The sequence below is a fragment of the Vanessa tameamea genome, chromosome 7, assembly GCF_037043105.1.
Source record: "Vanessa tameamea isolate UH-Manoa-2023 chromosome 7, ilVanTame1 primary haplotype, whole genome shotgun sequence".
In the NCBI taxonomy this organism is placed as follows: Eukaryota; Metazoa; Arthropoda; class Insecta; order Lepidoptera; family Nymphalidae; genus Vanessa; species Vanessa tameamea.
Genome location: NC_087315.1, coordinates 12,683,112 through 12,702,027, shown reverse-complemented (window position 1 = coordinate 12,702,027; position 18,916 = coordinate 12,683,112). Strand labels below are relative to the sequence as shown.

Sequence of the window (18,916 nt, the reverse complement as noted above, 5' to 3'; positions counted from 1 at the left end):
ATAAGAAAATCGCGTGTTAGTAACAAGTTAAGTAAAGAATAATACTATGTTGTTTATTATACAAAAAAATATCGTGTGTTCTTTCAAATTACATTTGAACATTTTAAATTAGAAAATATCACTCACGTTATATTCGTGTACGACTAATTTAATTATTACTATAATATTTTTGGACAATTTATCACTTAATATTTACGCAAAGAACTTTTTATGGGTTTTTGTGTTGGCTCATTAAAGGTTTGCGTCCGAACTGTAATATAATTTTAACAAATAACTGCCACTTGACACCGGCGATCTTTTACGTGTGAATCAGTCCACATTGGGGTTGAATCTCCGCTTTGATGGAAATAATTAACATTATTGTGAAAATCCATAATGCTATTATAAATATTTATATTGTGATGCTACACTAAATTTTCTCTACTTCGGTTTGATAAGTTACTTATGTAAACGAGGAAGAAGAAAAACACAAGAATTGATCCTTGCATGACCCCGTATTTACTGAGATCCCAGAAGACTTGTACTTTCGATTGTAAAGACGATATGTACCTATAAAACAAAGACTATGAAATCGGAAAAAAATTCGAGCGCCAATTTCATTGATTTCGCTACTGGTAGTACTGAGATTAATTAAAAGTTTGGACCAACTCATTTCCAAAGTTAAAATAGCGCGTTCAAAACTATTATTAAACATTGTTTTAAGGTCAGGTGTTATTGAATTATATTTTTATTGATGTTTTTACAGAAATACTACACAAATCAGCAGTTTTCGTAGGAGTTAGTAAATTTAAAGTAATATCCTTGGTACTTCTAATATTAAAATTAATGTACTGTACATACATATGTGAAATTTTATTATAATTGATCTGATTATAAAAATTACAAAATGATATTAATTTAACATTGTTTTAAATCTAATACTTGATCTAACAATATTAAAGTCACCACATATATTTATTTGGTCTAGGTAATTTCAATAAAACCACATATTTTAAGCAAATATTTTTTCAAGGAATTAGATTAAGATATCGGTTTACTCCTACAACAATGGCACGCTCGAACTTTGCGCAGGTTATTCCAATACTTAATATTTAGTCGAATTTCAAACGAATTTCAATGCTAAACGATGTTAAACATAATACTGCTTCATGGTCTCCCAAAAAAATAGTTGATTTTGTATTAATTTGTATATATACCTTCTAATAGCTTTTTTTGGATGTATCTATTTTTTTTATTGTATAAATTCGAATCGAAATCGAAGAAAATCGGTTCAAGGCACTGTGAATGGATAATTAAGTCGCTAGCAAAACAAGTGCAACTCTTAAAACAGTAATTATATGTACGGGGTTTTTCAGCGGGGTCACCGTAGTAATTTAATTATACAAAGTGCAATTAAATATGGACTCTATTTCAAGAATTTTTAAGGTCGTTTATTGAAATAGCAAGAGGCACTGCAGCGGGTCGAGTGTGACGCATTGCATCAGCCTTAATGCTAGGATTTTGAAAGCCGATTTACGTGTGAATGAAAAAGTGTAACCAAACCAAGAACCTTTACCACTTACAAACAGCTGCCTATAAAATATTATTTCCAATTTAGTTTTCCATACAGCACTATGTTTGTTTCAAGCAGATGATTTTTAATATTGTATATAAATAAAATCCGTTTTAAAACGCATTTCAGTTAGAACGTATTTGTTTTTTGTTATATGATAAAAATTATAAAGAGGACTTAAGATATTTTATTTTGATAAATTTTCAAGCCAACTCGTTGACAAAGAATAAGAATGAGATTAAATATTTTTTTATTAAACACACACAAATTCTATAGTAGATTAATTTCAAATTATAAAAGAAACATTTTTTCCATTAAAAATAAACCATGTTCTTAACAAAAAGAAATGCTTATTTCTTTGAATTAAAGTAAAGTTTCCCTTTGACAATTCGCTCCCGTGCGTTTTCCGTGAAAAATGTTTATATCACTTTCTGGGGTTGTCTGTCCATTAGATGCTCCATTGCTGTTTAAAAGAAATGAAAACCAGCCAACTACACCTGAAATAGTGCACACGCGAGTACGCCAGCATATGTTCACACACTATTCTCTCACAAAATTCGATTGGACAACTTTTATTTTTTATTTTGACATTCTAATCTACATAGACGAGTTCTTCAGCCTTTGGTGTTTTGGTATTTGATTTGCCTACATATTTTTATTCACAAAATTTTAGGATTACAATTTTTTCCGTGTGTGCCAGTTGCTTTTTTTTGTCTTTATAGTTCTTATTATGATTTTAAATTCCTTGGCTGCTTTGAATGGATTCGGCCAGATTGTCCTTGATAAGTTTTTTTTTATTACGGATCGCTATTATAATAGATAGTAGTCCAGTATCTCCTTGGTAGTCGCCTAACTGTAGAGTGTTCCAACCAGAGACCAATAACTTTAGATGTTTTCTGAGGCATGTGTTTGTAAACATTGCTATCAACCAAACTCAATACAGCTACTGATAATTTCTTAACAGAAAATAACTTGCACTGGAATACGAATAAGTAACTGTTTCATGGTACATTGAGACGATGGCGAATGATGACGATATTAACAAATTAAATATTTGTTGCAAAACCTGGGCACCGGTATTTTATTATGACTGTTAAATAAAGCTCAATTTTTTTTTTTATGGCAATGATTGGCGGACTAGCATATGGGCCACCTGATGGTAAGTAGTCACCACCGCCCATAGACAAAGGCGCTGTAAGAAATATTAACCATTCCTTACATCACCTATGCGCCACCAACATTGGGAACTAAGATGTTATGTCCCTTGTGCCTGTGATTACACTGGCTCACTCACCCTTCTAACCGGAACACAACAATACAGAGTACTGTTATTTGGCGGTAGAATATCTGATGAGTGGGTGGTACCTACCCAGACGGGCTTGCACAAAGCCCTACCACCAAGTAATTTTAATTGGCCCAACACATTTGAACCTAGAACCTATATAGCTACAGGCTTATAATAAAGACAACTAGAGCAACGCGGCAGTTCACACTTTTACAATGATTATATTTGTAGATGTTTGTATTGTATAATGATAATGCTCCAAGTGAAACGTTATACAGTTTGCTAACACAAAGCGAAGCTGCGGGCTGTTATAAGTGAGACATAAATTGAAAACCGAACTGTTGGAAGCGAGCCAATATTTGAATTTCGTCAAACAACAATACAATGTGTTTATTGTTTAAAATCTTTCATTGTGTAAATGTTTTTACACGTTTTGATATTAAACTTTAACAAGTTTTTATGTATATTTGGTTTGTTATAAGATTGATGCTATTTTAAGAATTTTAAACCATTTCTGTGTGTTTTTATGTTTTTGTACCACACTGGAATTAATGGATTCCAATTAAGTTTTACATAAAATATAATTATGTGTAATGTAATGATGATTATTACATAAGACATAATTATTATGTTCACAAGAATAAAGAGCGGGTTGTAAAAGCGAATACTATAATCAGAATTATCTTTTAAGAGTTTTAAATTTAAAATTTTCTTGTAAAAAGACGATTCAAAAGGGTACCTAAAAGCCTACTTGAATAAAGTATATTTCGCGCGCCTCGTGACACCTGCTTTGTTTATAAGTTGAGACAATGAACTCACACTAACATTTTTTTTTCTCAAAGATATACTTAATGTGAACAAATTTAATATATTAAAAGTAGTATCCATTTCTGTAAAATTCAAGACTCGAGTGCGATTTCTTTGGAAATGTTTCTCTAGATATTTAATCATTTAGGTATGTTATAACGTTCTTCGTTTACCGTTTGATATTTTCGTTTAATTTAAAAATTTACTTTGCAACGTGAACTTAGATTGACGTGTTTAAAGTGAAGGGCAAATGGGCCACCTGATGGGCAAGGTCACGTTACAACCGCACACAAACAATGCTACTATAAGATTTACTATTTCTTGTACCTTTAATACGACACGAACTACAGGAACTATGATTTCATGTCTCTTGTACAAATTGAAATTAACCTAGTTTTTTTAAAAATTAATATCTTTGTGTGCCGTGAACGTGAATGTTAAAAAAACCTGCACTTGGTGGATGAGAATCTGCCATGTGTATCCACCAATCAGCATTGGAGTAGCGTGGTGAGGTTCAAACCTTCTTCCCAAAAGGGAGAGGAGGCATTTGCCTAAAATTTAGGAATATAATTAATAGACATATAGTCTGCATTAGAAGTCATAGATTCCAGATGACATTTTCATTGACTCTAAATGTGTGTGCATTAATCTAGCTTATTCGAGCTGAAATACAGCAATAAATTGTGCTACTGGTTAGTGAGAGAATAAATTATGACTTGGTTCTAAATTGCGTAAAGTAAAGTAACGGCCTGTTAAGCTTTAGAGTCTTTTCCATCACGCATGCGAGTAGGTGAATGTACAGATGGTAGAATTATGCAGGTTTTCATAATTGGATTTTTAATAACACATTAAGCACATAGATAGGTTTGAACTTCTGATTTCCGAACAAGATTCTCATGTTCTAATCATTGGACCATTACGGTTATTTATATTTTTTAATGATATTGGTTAAAAGGGACGGACTATTGACAAATACAGAACGTTTCCTAGTTGTGTCATGTCAGTTAAAATTAGGACAAGAGTTTTTTGTGAATTATCTACTTTCCGGTTGTTAGTTGTGAATAAAAATAAGTTCTTATATCTGTTCTATTTAAGAGTATTTTTATCACATTTAGTTAGAAATGTTTTTTTTTAAATAACATTTTTACTCGGTTATAGGTCTTTGTACAGACCAGTCAGGTTGCTCTTATCAGATATTATTCCAACATACACTTTCAATATTAACATCCTGTAAATTTCCCACTGCTGGGCTAAGGCCTCCTCTCCCTTTTTGAGGAGAAGGTTTGGAGCATATTCCACCACGCTGCTCCAATGCAGGTTGGTGGATAGACATTTGGCAGAATTTCGTTGAAATTAGACACATGCAGGTTTCCACCAACCTGTATCACGTAACTGATTTAAGTAAGAAACACAAACAGAATTACAGTCATTATTAATAGGATCCCTCAGGATGTTGTGCTCTTTTTCAATAATTATGACAATGACTCGAATTTAAGCCATGGATTGCAACGCTGAACCATCTTGACAAGTCTGTGCATCTTGATAGTATGCTCGTTTTACATACGTTTCATATCTTAACAAAATACAAATCGTCAGTATTATCATTTACATCTTTACTAATATTATAAATGCGAGAAAACGACTGAACCGATTTTGATGAAATTTGGTATGGAGATAGATTGAGCCCCTGGGAAAGACATAGGTTACTTTTTTAATTCACTCCTCGAGGGAGGAAAATGTGACGGTTCATGTGCAATAGTAAAGTTTTATAAATTCGGTATTCGGTAAAGCTGCAGGTTCAGCTAGTACTTGATAAATTAACAGTGTGCACCTATAATTAAAACACGGCTTTCGCTTATTCCACAAGACACGTGAACATGACACATGTGTGTCGTGTTAAGAAAAATGGAAACATTTGCCCTACTTTTGTATGTATCTGTTTGTATCTATTTTGAGTTGTTTAGTTTTCTTCTAGATATATCGATGTATTGTTTTGCATATATGTAGCTGTTTAAGCTGACCATCGAGACGTTGAAAAATTAAAAACTTAATAAATAGAAGACCAAATTATACCTTAAATGATTAGACGTCTAAAGCGACATTCCAAATCACTAAAGGACTTAGATTTGATTCTATTTTGTAAAACCATATTAACATATATAACAATTTTAATAAATGTTAAGATGTAAGTTGATGACTCTTGACCGATATCGGTCACGGCCATTCAGACGAAGATGTTATGGTGCTTAAGTATGTGCACAAATAAAGTTACATTCCCTATTTCTCATAATCCGATGGGATAGAAACCCGACAACGGTGACGCGTCAGGCGCAGTTCTATTGGCTTTATATTTTTTTCGAAGCATGCGAGCGTTAACGCTGCCAACTTTTTGGAAGAAGTCTTGGAGTTTCTCGACCGAAAAGTCGATATTTTTTGGTCCAGTTCTGAGTTTGAACCTAGGCTAGGCTATCGGCACTCGTAACCACTTACTAGATCAATGACGCAACGACATTATTTAGCTGAATACATTATCATTCAGAAATTCATATCTCAATCAATATCTCCTTCTGATTTTCATGTCGGATAATCTCCAAATAGAACTGAGATAATTAGCTTGAAAAATAATTATTTCAAAATTATAAAAAACAAATTCAACAAAAAAATCGGCATTTTTCTCATTTCTAATTGGGAAATAAGAAAAATAATCAAGCTATTGATAAATGGTCCCAGATAACTCGTGATGAAAAAACAAATAGTCTTAAACAAAAAGCATGAGTAGTTCTTTATCTTATAATGAGCTATTGTTGGCTGTTTCAAAACTTCAGAGAAAGCTATAGAAAAGATGATGTGTAATTAAAATGCCACAGCGACGCCTGAAAGAGTCGACGTCTCTTAATGTAGGGTCTCTGCACTTTGTTACTCTTTAAAATGGCTCGCTTTTTTATTATCTTCAGCTATTTCTAGAATTTTATGAAGTGAAAATCAAGCTTGCATCTGATAAATGTTAACATTTATATATATTAATGGTTAGGATTATATACCCTTGGACCATTAACCGTATAAGGTTTTGTAGATGATATTTTTATAATGTATTACTAAGCATTGCTTTTTTCCACAGTCAAACATCGCTGCAGCGACAGATTTTAGAAAAAAATATAAGTTTGAAAGATGACACGCGACAAAGATGTGAGATTTCGAGTGTGAAACACTTGCTACATTTTCTTTTCGCGTTTTATATAATAGAAACATAAAGAGAAATTATTTTATAAAAATTGTGAACGTAATTAATTAACTTGAAGACAAGGAAATATAAAGATTTTTTTTATCGGCGACATTTTAGTTTTCTGCTTGTGACCTAACATAATCCTTAAAAATATAGTGTAAAATATTTTATTTTTAACTTTGAATTGGATTTACCCATATACAATCTAATGATTCCATTTGATCTACTTAATCATGTAAAAGTATCCTATGTCGTCCTGACCGATTTCAATCACGACGGCCAAACACTAGTCAATCACACAAGGAAGACCAGCCATCTATGCATGACAATATAAATAGTGCACAAGTATGTGTCCAAAGACAGGTGTACTCTCAATTTACTTATGAAAGTATTCGATGGGACGGCAAATACAACTCGACCGGAAAGAGTTCAGACGCAGGACCGTCGGCTTTACACGGTTCCGATGCACAGTATCTAGCGTAATATGTGGCCTCACCTCTCGCCATTCGACCAACGAGGCAAATTAACTCGGTATATACAGTATGAGACCGATAGATATCTGTTTGAAATCTGAAGCTGATCTTGTACAAGAACATGCAATTCACGCATGTAATTTGAAAAATTCAAATTTAAATCAGGCGTAACTGTTAAGCGCATTTAATTATATATTAAAATCTTATTCGAAACGCGTAACATTATTTGGTAAAAGTTACATTTATATTGGTATTGATTTTTTTTAAAGTTAGGCATTACAAGTAAACGTCTTGCTTTTTAATATAGATTGATTATTTTAGACTAAATTACAAAAAGTATTTCAAAGTTTTTCAGTATATATAAGAACCGGGCCAATGACTGAGTGTTATATTCAACGCTATACACTAACGTTCACATCAAACTATTGTATTCAAAGGCTTATAGTTTACGTCACTTGGAGCTTTGGGTAATGCAATTTGTGAAACTAAGCATTTAATTATCATTGCACTTGACATTATACATACTAGTCAGTACTATCTGTTATTGTGGATAGTGAACGTAAGTTCCAATACAAATATATATATGCATATTTTCTTTCAATATTGCCATTAAAATTGCGGATATGTTTAAAAACACACACAAAAACACGTTATAATAAATAAGGATAAAAGTGAAAGATTGAGTGAAAACAGTGGATATTCGCAACAAAACTCAAGTGACTGATGCCGTACTCTTTGCTAAAACACTAAAATGGAAATGGGCTGGCTATCTAGTAAGATACATATACAGAAGATGGACATTTACAATAACAAAATGGAAAGGACCAAAAGGAAGAAGAAGCAGAGGGCGACCATGCACAAGGTGGCATGATGAATTAGTGTCAGTTGCAGGCAGAAACTGGATGGAGACAGCAAAAGACGCGTTTGGCATTCTTTGGAGGAGGCTTACACCAGAAGGGGGTCCATACATCGAAAATTTACCACTTAATTCTTATTCTAATTTATTTTAATATTTAATATCTCATTTTAATATTCGATAGTTAATATTAATAATACTAATAAATACATGGAAAATATACAATTAATTCATTAATTCTAATATTTAATAATTGATTTTAGTGTTCAATCGTTGAATTTAATGGTTCATAATTAATTTCAATATTTGATAATAATTTTAATGTTCATTAATTAATTATACCATTAGAGATCTATCTGTTAATTACTGTTATTATTATTATTTATAATGTAGTCAAGTTTCGGGAGCTTCAATTTATTTTTTTAAAAAGTATTAAAATTTATTTAAAAATTAAATTGTATTTTAAAAAGGAAGAAAAACTTAATTATAAAATGACTACATGTGACAGAATTGGATGCCAATCATGTAATGATTTGTTACGCTTAAAACTATACAATGTTAAATTTAAGGAATCAGCAAGTTATTGGAAACTCACGGAAGATTTGGTTCCCGGAGATTCCTTAGTTGGCAGAAACGGTGTACTGCGCAACATAACTATGTAGGCATGTATGGAATATATAGAATAAGCTTTATAATTTATTATTATTATATATAATATATTAATTTAATCGGCATAATGAAGACATACTTAATACCAGTTGTCTTAGATTGAAATTCGTATTTATAAAGTCATGAAAATGTAAGGTTAGATAAACTAAAACCTTATAAATCCCACTGCTGGGCTAAATATTCTCTACCTTTGAGGAGAAAGGCTTGGAGATTTCCGTTATGCTGTTTTAATACGAGTTTGTGGAAACACATTTGGTATAATTTCGTTGAAATTAGACACATTCAGGGACGAGATGAATTATAAACACAAATTAACCAAAATGAAAATTGTATTTAACGTCGAATATCACTTTTTCATTTCATGAACTGCGGTGAGTTTCGAATTTGTTCAAATAAAATGGTTCGGTATGCCTAGTGCGACGGGCGAGTTTTTTTTTAACTTATTCGATAGCGTTGACTTTTGCTGTACGCCGTCTAGTGACAGAAATCGGAATTAGAATTTGTGAGTTTGACTTTTTAACATCGCCGTTAACGAGCATCGAACACCGACTGGCATTAAAAATTGACAACGTGATTGGTTGTTTCCAGTATTTTGCGATTCCGAGCGGCAATTTTGACAGTTGAAATCGAATGAAAAGTAGAAATTCACGCTAAAGCGATTGTGAAGTTATACGAGTAATTCTGTGAAACTCATACGAGGCATACTGTTGTTTAGTGATGATATAATAGCTAGGTGTAATATATTTAATTTAATATGCAATTAAATGGCTTATATTAAATTAGTTTTTTGTTCCATTTGCTGTCGAAACACTTGGCCCTTGGAGTAGTGATGCAAAAAGCTTCATCGAAAGTATAACAGCTCACCTTATTGCCTCCACTGGTGACAGGAGGGCTGGTTCGTTTTTAGCCTAGAGGATCGGAATTGCGATTCAACGGGGAAATGCTGCTAGCATTCTTGCCACCATTCCACGTTGTCGGTTTTTAATTCATACTTGTATATATTTAAGTACTTAATGTTATTAATTCATATATTAATAGCTTATCTCTAATAGACGTTATCTGATTTTCATTTTGTACATTGTAATTTAAATTTAAACGAATAAACGTATCTTTATCAAATTTATTTGTCTTTCTTTTATGCGATACATCTATTGAGGCGAATTGAGATTCGGCTCGTATGCCGCGGGACCGCCATGCCGTATGTAGTACCGTCGATGTCTACCCTATTTTGTGTGCTGTACTTATACTACGTTCACACTTTGTCGCTAGATATTATTATAATAATAAGAAAACAAATTTATTTTGTCAATGAATCTATATGTTTACTTGGTGGTAGGGCTTTGTGCAAGTCCGTCTAGGTAGGTTAGGTAAGGTCAGATATTCTACCGCCAAACAAAACTACTCAGTATTGTTGTGTTTCGGTTTGAATGGTGAGTGAGCCAGTGTAACTACAGGCACAAGGGACATAGCATCTTAGTTTCCAAGGTTAGTGGCGCATTGGCGATATAAGGAATGGTTAATATTTCTTACAGCGCCATTGTCTATGGGCTGTGGTGACCACTTACCATCTGGTGGCCCATAAGCTCGTCCGCCAACCTATACCAAAAAAAAAATATATATTTTCATTAATTTTACACTATTTTTTATTTAATATTAAATTAATTCAGTCACTATAGCTCGATGTTTCAGAGCTCTGTGAGCCTGAAATGTATTTCTTTCGTGGTTTTGCTGAAGGAAATCTCTTTAAGGGATTAGCATGCCGTTTGAATTTAGTTGTTTTTTTATCATTTTTAGGGTTCGGAAACCCTTATGGATTTGTCATGTCTGTTTGTCTGTCCGTCCGTATGTCACAACCACTTTTTCCGAAAGTATAAAACCTTTACTGTTGAAAATTGGTAAGTAGATGTATTCTATGAACCGCATTAAGATTTTCACACAAAAATGGAAGAAACAAAAAATTTGGGGGGTTCCCCATACTTAGAACTGAAACACTATTTTTTTTTCATCAATCCTTGAACGAGATCTAGTAAACATTTTTTTTTAATACGTCATAAATCGTTAACCGCAGATTACCTTTCATTCAAAAATTACAACAACTACCAGAACTTTTACATTATGTTACTCGTTGCTACGGAGCCCTTCATGGGCGAGTCCGACTCGCACTTGACCGCTTTTATATATTATGTTTATGTGTTTTTACTAGCTACCCGCTAGTAAAAATATAACTGAAACCAAACACTATTCTAATTTTTTTTTAAATTGGCACAAATAAATGTCTATTTAAAAGAAAAAAAAGATACATACTTTTCTTAAGAAATAATTATGTTTGTTTATTAGAGTATGTATTTGTTTGTTTTGTTTTGATTAAACATTTAACTATCTTGAACTTCGCTTCCGTAAAATTATACAACGCAAATCAACCTCACTTCAATCTCACCCTTCACTTCAAAGCTATTTACAGTGACAACCTAAATCGATATGCAATCACAATTGTGTTCTATTTTTGAATAAAAATGAGTGACATTTAACCTGTCAGTAGCGTACAGTAGATGGTATGTTTGACAATTATTTTTTATTTGACGCGATAGTTCACTTACCCTACTATAACAACTATATATAATATATGTATATATCCTAACTATATATGCTAAGGAGACCGATCAGTACTAGCATTCACTTATACAGAATGGTAGAATGCCCTACCAATAGTGAATATTTTAGCAAAGCCAACATGACTCTTCAGACACGATACTTGGCGATCGGATGAACAGAGTAAAATTTTCAGTAATTAATAATAAAATTGTAATTATTCATTTTAATTAAATCAAATCAAAGTATAATTTATTCAATTAGGCACTTTTGAGTCGTCAGTTTATATGATTAAATTAAATTTAAGCTATTCTACCGAAACTCTGTAGTTATTCTTTTCCGACGATCAGTTACATAGATTATTAAATACAATCATTAAAATATAGCTTATATCGCATTCAAATAGAACAACATAAAATTCACGCTTGTTACTATAGTCTTTTAAAGCGCGAAAAACTACGAAACACGTTCTCACCACTGGGTCATCTCGGCTCCATAATTAGTGTGCATAATTATATCAAATTATACTTATCAGGTGACATTCGTTCATTCAAATAACAAGGTTACAGTGCGTTAAGCGTCGCGATAAGCCGAAATCTAAAGACTTCTAATTAAAATACTTGACCTAAGTGACGTCGAGAAGCCCTCGCTGGAGGGTCTTGTATAATGTATGACCTCTGGCGAATAGTGTAAGATGCCAAGACAGATTAAGACAAATGGTTTTCGTACAAATGTTTCTGTACTTCAATATAGTTATTTATATATGTTCGTAGGCCATTTATTTTTATTTATTTTTGAAGCGGAAATAATTTCGTTTTTGTACAATGTATTTAGTACTTACATTTATTTTGTAAAAAATTGTTGGAAATATGTAATTTACGGGAGTTGACTGCGCTTTCGTTTAATTTTTCATTGCAAATGTAATTTAATTATTAATTGAATAATTTAATTACAATTTTAAAATGACTGAAAATACTATGATATAAATATGATTTATACCATCGGGTAGAACTAATCTAGAGCCTATGCTCTATTTTTGCATGATTTGTTCTAGAAATTACACATACAAATACCCCCCACATACAAACAAACAAATTTTCTCTATATAATATTATATCGATAGTCAAGTTATCTCATAATTTAATTATAGCATTAAATGATAACAAAATTAATAGGAAAAGTTTGAGTAGTTAAAAGTAATTCGGCAATTATTTCATTTATTGTTTCTGCATTGAAAAATTGCCTGACCTTCGTATTTTGTCAAGGACGCGCTGCAAGTAAACTAGGTTAGTTGAATTAACTACGTAAATGTGAAAATTATTTTCATTTGTTCCATTGGAAACTTCGCACGAAGGTTTTAGTTTTTTTTTTAGAGACGTCACATCTAGTCGCCTTCCTATATCTTTATTACGTTGACAATTGTAAATTTTCGCGGGTTCTTCTTAGGGTACTCTTTTGCGAATCTGTTGTAGTTTTAACTGATCTGACTTACAATAAATATAAGTGTAATGTAAAAAGCCTTGGAATATTTATACTATTTATTTTAATAATAAGAATTACAAAAAACAGTTTAATAATGTTTTTTAAACTGTTGAATTATTTAAAATATCCTACAATCTAAGTTTGCCGCTCTGAAGTCAGTCGGCTCTGTTGATATAGTTTTTAGAACTACAGCAAGGTTTTACTTCAGGTAATACGCATTTTGCGCGTTAAAATTACGTAAACAGTTGACTATCGTTGTTTAACTATATTACTCGTACAAACACGAATGCCTCGCCAGCAAGTTACGTTAGGTTAGTACATTATGTACTTACCTATATAGTATGCGACGTTAAACTGCTATTTATACATCAAACTTTTATGATATTATTTTTCCTTAGCATAAAGATAATAATCTCCTAGAATCAGTCCAATAATAACAATATTGTAATTGTTTGTAAATTAGTCCGACACGTAAGAGAGACAGGCAGCAATAATTATAGCTGGGTTATTACTATATGCAGAAATGAAAAGCTTATGAATGAAAACTTTATCTCAATTACTATTACTGTAAATAATGGACCAGACAAGGATAATAATGAACCTTAACATGGACCGTGGGTTAAAATCTGCGCACCATTTTGTTTTCATTAGCTTAATTTGTGTTTATAATTCATCTCGTACTCAGCAGTGAAAACATCGTGAGAAAACCCTCAACTGTCGGATAAAATTCTGACACATGTATAATCAACACGTCCATTAGGGCAGCGTGGTGGAATAAGCTCCGAGCCTTATTAAGATGCTTTTGTTCAGGTGAAGAAAATTTAAGAGCTCTTATTTTTTTACTGACTGCTTTGGAATGTGTGCTTAAACTGTGTGGTGTTTTAAAAGACAAACCCGGAAAACGTGAATAACAAAATATGGAGTTTTTGGATTATAAAATATCGATAATATTTTGTGTAAAACGATGTCTTTGAAATTATTGGATTTTGGAAATACCTTGCAAGATAAGTTTTTTAATCATAAAAGTTTCAAAATGATCTAATGTGAACATTATTTATGGACAGCATTGTTATGGATTATTGCACATCTATACACGATTCGTTTTCAAGAAAAATGTATAACAATTACATAATTCGTATAGATTATTCAGATAAAATACCCAACTTCCGGTTATTTTCTTTATCTTGGATAACAATTGTTTTATAGTATTCAGCCAAGTTCACATGTTTCATTAAAATTCATTAATTATTTCACTAATATTTCGGTAAAATAAAATTCTTTATCCAGAGCACGCGAAAACTCGTTGCTATTGGTCCTTTGTTTATACAAAAGGATACGTACGATTAAATAATTATTATATAACAGTAACTTTTTTTTTAATATAGATATTTAAATTTTTAGACAAAAGTCACAATTTTGTGTGGTTGGATTATATAAAAGATCAATCAATTATTCAAATATATATAGTAAGTATAGTTAGTAGTTAATATGTACGTTAGGTCATTCACTTTTAATAGAACAAACTTCGTATAATATCTTAAGGTTTCACAAAACTTATTACATTTTACATACTCAAATAATATTTATAACTTTAGCAAAATCATATTAGGTTTTCCTTTGAATATTGCTCAAATGTATTTTTTTTAACTTTCATTTATATTTTTACGGAGTTAGGAAAATCAGTAATTGATTGGAAATTTGATTGTAGTGATATTAGGCAATTTTTCGTATATTAAATAAATATTTTTTTTATTTTTTTATTAAACAAATATTAATAAAATTTGATAAATAACCTTGATATTTTACTTTATGATACTTTCATGAGAAAACAAATATTTGTTAATTCATTAAAAATAAAACAGATCGTTTAAGATTTTTTTAAATGACTTACCAAACGTCGAGCAGTGTTACGCAAGACGCGGGCCCTCACTTCATGACACAAATCACATCAACAAATCAACCGTCTTTATCAATCCATTTATTAACAGAATCATGCGAATTTAACCAAATAATCATCAAGTACGTCTATATGTTACATCTCACATCACAGCACTATTTAGACCGGCGACGGAGTGGAATAAAGCCTTATTTTATCGTATATAAATAAGTTCCTACTATTTCTATGTGAGCTTTAAATTTTGTGTTATATTTGAGTTATTTTTTTTGTTATTAAGAGGTAAATGTGTTATTACAGGGGTGTGTGTGCACGCTAGTCGGACGCGCGGCTGAGGCGGTGGCATAGCGCCGTAGGCGCATGCGCGAACATTGCACCCCTAAACAGAGACGAAATCAAACCAAATTAAATGTCTTTGGAATGACAGATTCAAAATTATAGAAACATGCATTTTGATACTAGGGCTCTGTGATCGTTCCCAATCAGGATCGCTCTTAATTTTAACACTATTGCGAGTGCCACTCAGTGTTTTAATCAGATCTCAGCAATACATTTATGTTAAGTGGTGTCATTAATAATGTATATTGAAAACTGTAAATAAAATAAGATAACGGTAATTATTATTTTGTATCGCACGTTAAAGAAATAACTTATAAAAGTCCAATAATAAAAATTCAAATATCAAAATTATTTCCTCCAAGTACGGCCCTAGGAAAAACTACGGAGGCTCTTATTACGAGTGTCGCCGACGAGACCCGATGATTGTCGAACATCAACCTGTCTGAAGTTGCACACCACCAGGCAAAGTTGACCATCCTCACCCCGTGCCAACGTTTCTTATTCGACGGAGGAAACGTGCAAAGTTCTTATATCAGAGGTCCTTGTTAAATGGTTTCTTTTTTGGAGCATGCGCCAGAAAGACATCGATGGGGAAAAGATTATTTGGTCTGACTCCTGTTAACTAAATTACCGGTATAGTTAGAATTTAGGTAAAACAACTTTACCGTGATTACACCGTGAACGTGTACGTGAACACCTATAGGTTTAAAAAATCGTTATTGATGGTTATAAATATAATAGAATTTATAATTACAGAAAATCCAAAACATTTATATGGAGTAAAATAAATCATTGAGTTTTGTTAATAAAATAAACATATTATTTTTTTGTTATAAAAAGCAATCAAGTATAGGTATAATATATGCGTCACGCAAGGGAGTAGAGATCGGCGGTGAGGAGTATGGCGGAAAAGAGAGCATCATGCCGTCTGCCGTCACGGCATACAATTCAGTATTAGTTACCCCCAAGGCGCACCAATATGATTCACATCAAAAATAAACATCAGCACTGATTATAAAAACAGCTGGAAATTATGGAATTATTATCCCATCCGTATCTTCCTCCTGCAATTCTTAAAGGTTCATTGATCTTTGAAACGGAATATTATGATATATTATTTGTGTCATACATTATTACTGATAACATAAAAATATAGCAACAGAATATCAACCTTTTCTTTCTGGAAATAGATCACAGTTTGCGTTCTGTAAAAGTTATAAATATAATTTTGCATAAAGCTATTAACCTTTATCTAAATTTAAAATCCTTGTGTTATGAATATTCTGGTATCGAAGTAGGTCGTTAGATTAGTGGCTAACATCTAAAGAAGACTTAGATTTGAATCTCGGATGAAATAAATGTAATTTTTGGTCATTTTGAATAACTAAAAATTTTGTGATAAAGCATATCTTATCTCTTTAAGATATCTTTTAGCTTAAGTGTAAGTAACATGCATTTGAAAATATACACTGACGGACTCATAAATTGCTTCAAAGTTCAAGAAGTCTTTGAAATAAACATTATATTATATTCAAACTTTTAATACAAATTTAAATTGAAATTTGTTATATCAATATTGTGTTTGTTTTTATACTGGAAAGGACCATTCAATTTTTTTGAACAAAAACAATAAATGTAATAAAAATTGATTTTGGTTGGTTTATTGAATAATTCGTTTTTACAGCAACAAAAAAGTTGAAGCACAAGCCTTTTTTTCTTTTAGTAATTGCATTGCCTTCTTCGCCCTTATTACAGGTTCTAATCGTTTCCGTTAATGATTAGGGTTATTAAACGGTCTTGCAGCTTATTCTTCGTTTCTTGTAAAATCGCTGTTCTTAGTGTTGTCACTGTAGTTTCTATGCGAGAAATCCTGTGCCCACTACATAATATAACATTTTTTAATATAGCTTTTTTTAAACTGTCCCAAACATGTTAAATGGGATTAAGATCCTTATAAAAGATAATTTATGGTACATATCATCTACGTACGTACCTCTTCGCAATTTTGTCGAACTTTTGAAGCGGCGTGGGGTCGGGCATTATCTCGCATTACAGTAAATTTTCGCCTTTTAATCTCACGTAAGGTATCACTTAAGCTTTTAAAACATCTGTTATATAGTTGTGCCGACAAAACCCTTATCCCGTTTTGACGAACCCTGTCGATTAACATAAGTTTCGTTCGTCCGATTTGTCGAAATACCCCATACCATACACGAACTGCCTCCAAATAGAAGATACGAGGAATAAAATGCAACTTTGAGCATATCTCTCCTCACGACAACAATAGGCTCTTCTAAGACCGTTTGCACTATTTAAATATGTCCTACACTCATCAGTGAACAATATGGAGGCACATTGTTCTTCTGTCGAATTAAGATGTCCACGCAAATCTTAAACTAGCTTGCCTGTGAGTTGCAGACAACTTTCGTCCATTTCCTGTTTTCAAAGGGTTGATCGCCGCTACCTTAAGCATCCTTCCTATTTATTTATTTATTTGAAACACCATCGGCATATTCACAAAAACACTTCAATCAAAAGTACACGGATGCAGTGTGATACACCACTACAGGTATTTACGTCACTATTGAATTACAATAAAAAGTAATACACTCTTAAATTAATAATAATAATAATAGAAACTAAACAAACATAAACTTAGGCCAAAGATACGGCTTAAAGGTTAATAAAAACGTAACAATTATAAACCTCTAAAATAAAAATAAAGTTACAATAAAAACAATGGTAATGTTACCCACTTATAGCGTGTAATATTGTTAGTGTTTACTTCACGCACTTCATTCAGCCATATTTTGATGTTTACTGACTTAAGGAAACAATAAAACGGGCGTCACGACGGGTACTTTCGGAAACATTCGGTGTAATTTGGAAACCGTAGACTGGTTTATTGAAATTTTTAGCAATCGTTCGTTGATCCAAGCCTTTCTGCACCAAAGCTACAATTTGAGAGGTTTATTCGAACGAAGTATCCATATTTATGGTTACGAAGCTTTTATTGAGTTTAAAAGACTTATCATAATTAATACTATTGGTAACAATTATTTTAATTTAAATAAATTTCAAACTTTACTCTAAAATAACATACGAATTTGAGACTATGCATAAATTTTATATTCCCGGTTATAATTTTATGTTTTACTGGTTAATCCGGAACTTTGATGGAGTTTTATAGTTTGTCAGTGTATTAACGTGGGTATAGATAAAATAATTGAAGATTATTATCCAAATGTAATGATTATAAAATATGTCGAGATCATAAGAATATATTAAATAAATGAAATGAAACATAATTTCGTGTAAAGCAATGAAGACATTAAAAGTAGCGCACAGGGAACGTAAGCATTTTTTCGTAGAACTTAAGAAATTGTTTGAGTGGGAGTTAAAATAATAAGAAAAGCATAGCGTAAAAAGCGCTCGGAGTTTTTATGACGTGCGTTTAAATAATCACTGCGTCATTACATTTGTACGAGGTTAGTTCAGTTGTAAACCAACAGAATGTCAATATTTGTGGGTTTAATATTTAGTGATCGATTTATTAAAGTTTGATTAGGTTTGTTTGTAAAAATAACATCACAAGAGTTTCCTCACCTACCGGTCGACATTAGAGAATTATCTGCTGCAAATATCTGGGAATATGAATTATTGATAACATTACTATGACCAGTGTTTATAATTTCTATCAGAAAGCAGGATTAACGTTGCACTGGAAAGTACTTCCTACAGATATTT

The 18,916-nt window shown here is 31.9% G+C and overlaps 1 protein-coding gene across 3 annotated transcripts in view; it reads right to left on the bottom strand.

Moving 5' to 3' along the window:
- Positions 1-15,185, bottom strand: part of LOC113395733 (uncharacterized) — a 68,512-nt gene extending 53,327 nt beyond the window's left edge. The window contains exon 1 of one of the 3 annotated variants that reach the window (XM_026633408.2): positions 14,828-15,185. The gene's annotated coding sequence lies outside the window, so the exon portion shown is untranslated. The remainder of the gene's footprint in view (positions 1-14,827) is intronic. The other 2 variants (XM_064215461.1, XM_026633407.2) reach the window with 2 other exon arrangements.
- Between the last annotated feature and the right edge of the window lie 3,731 nt (positions 15,186-18,916).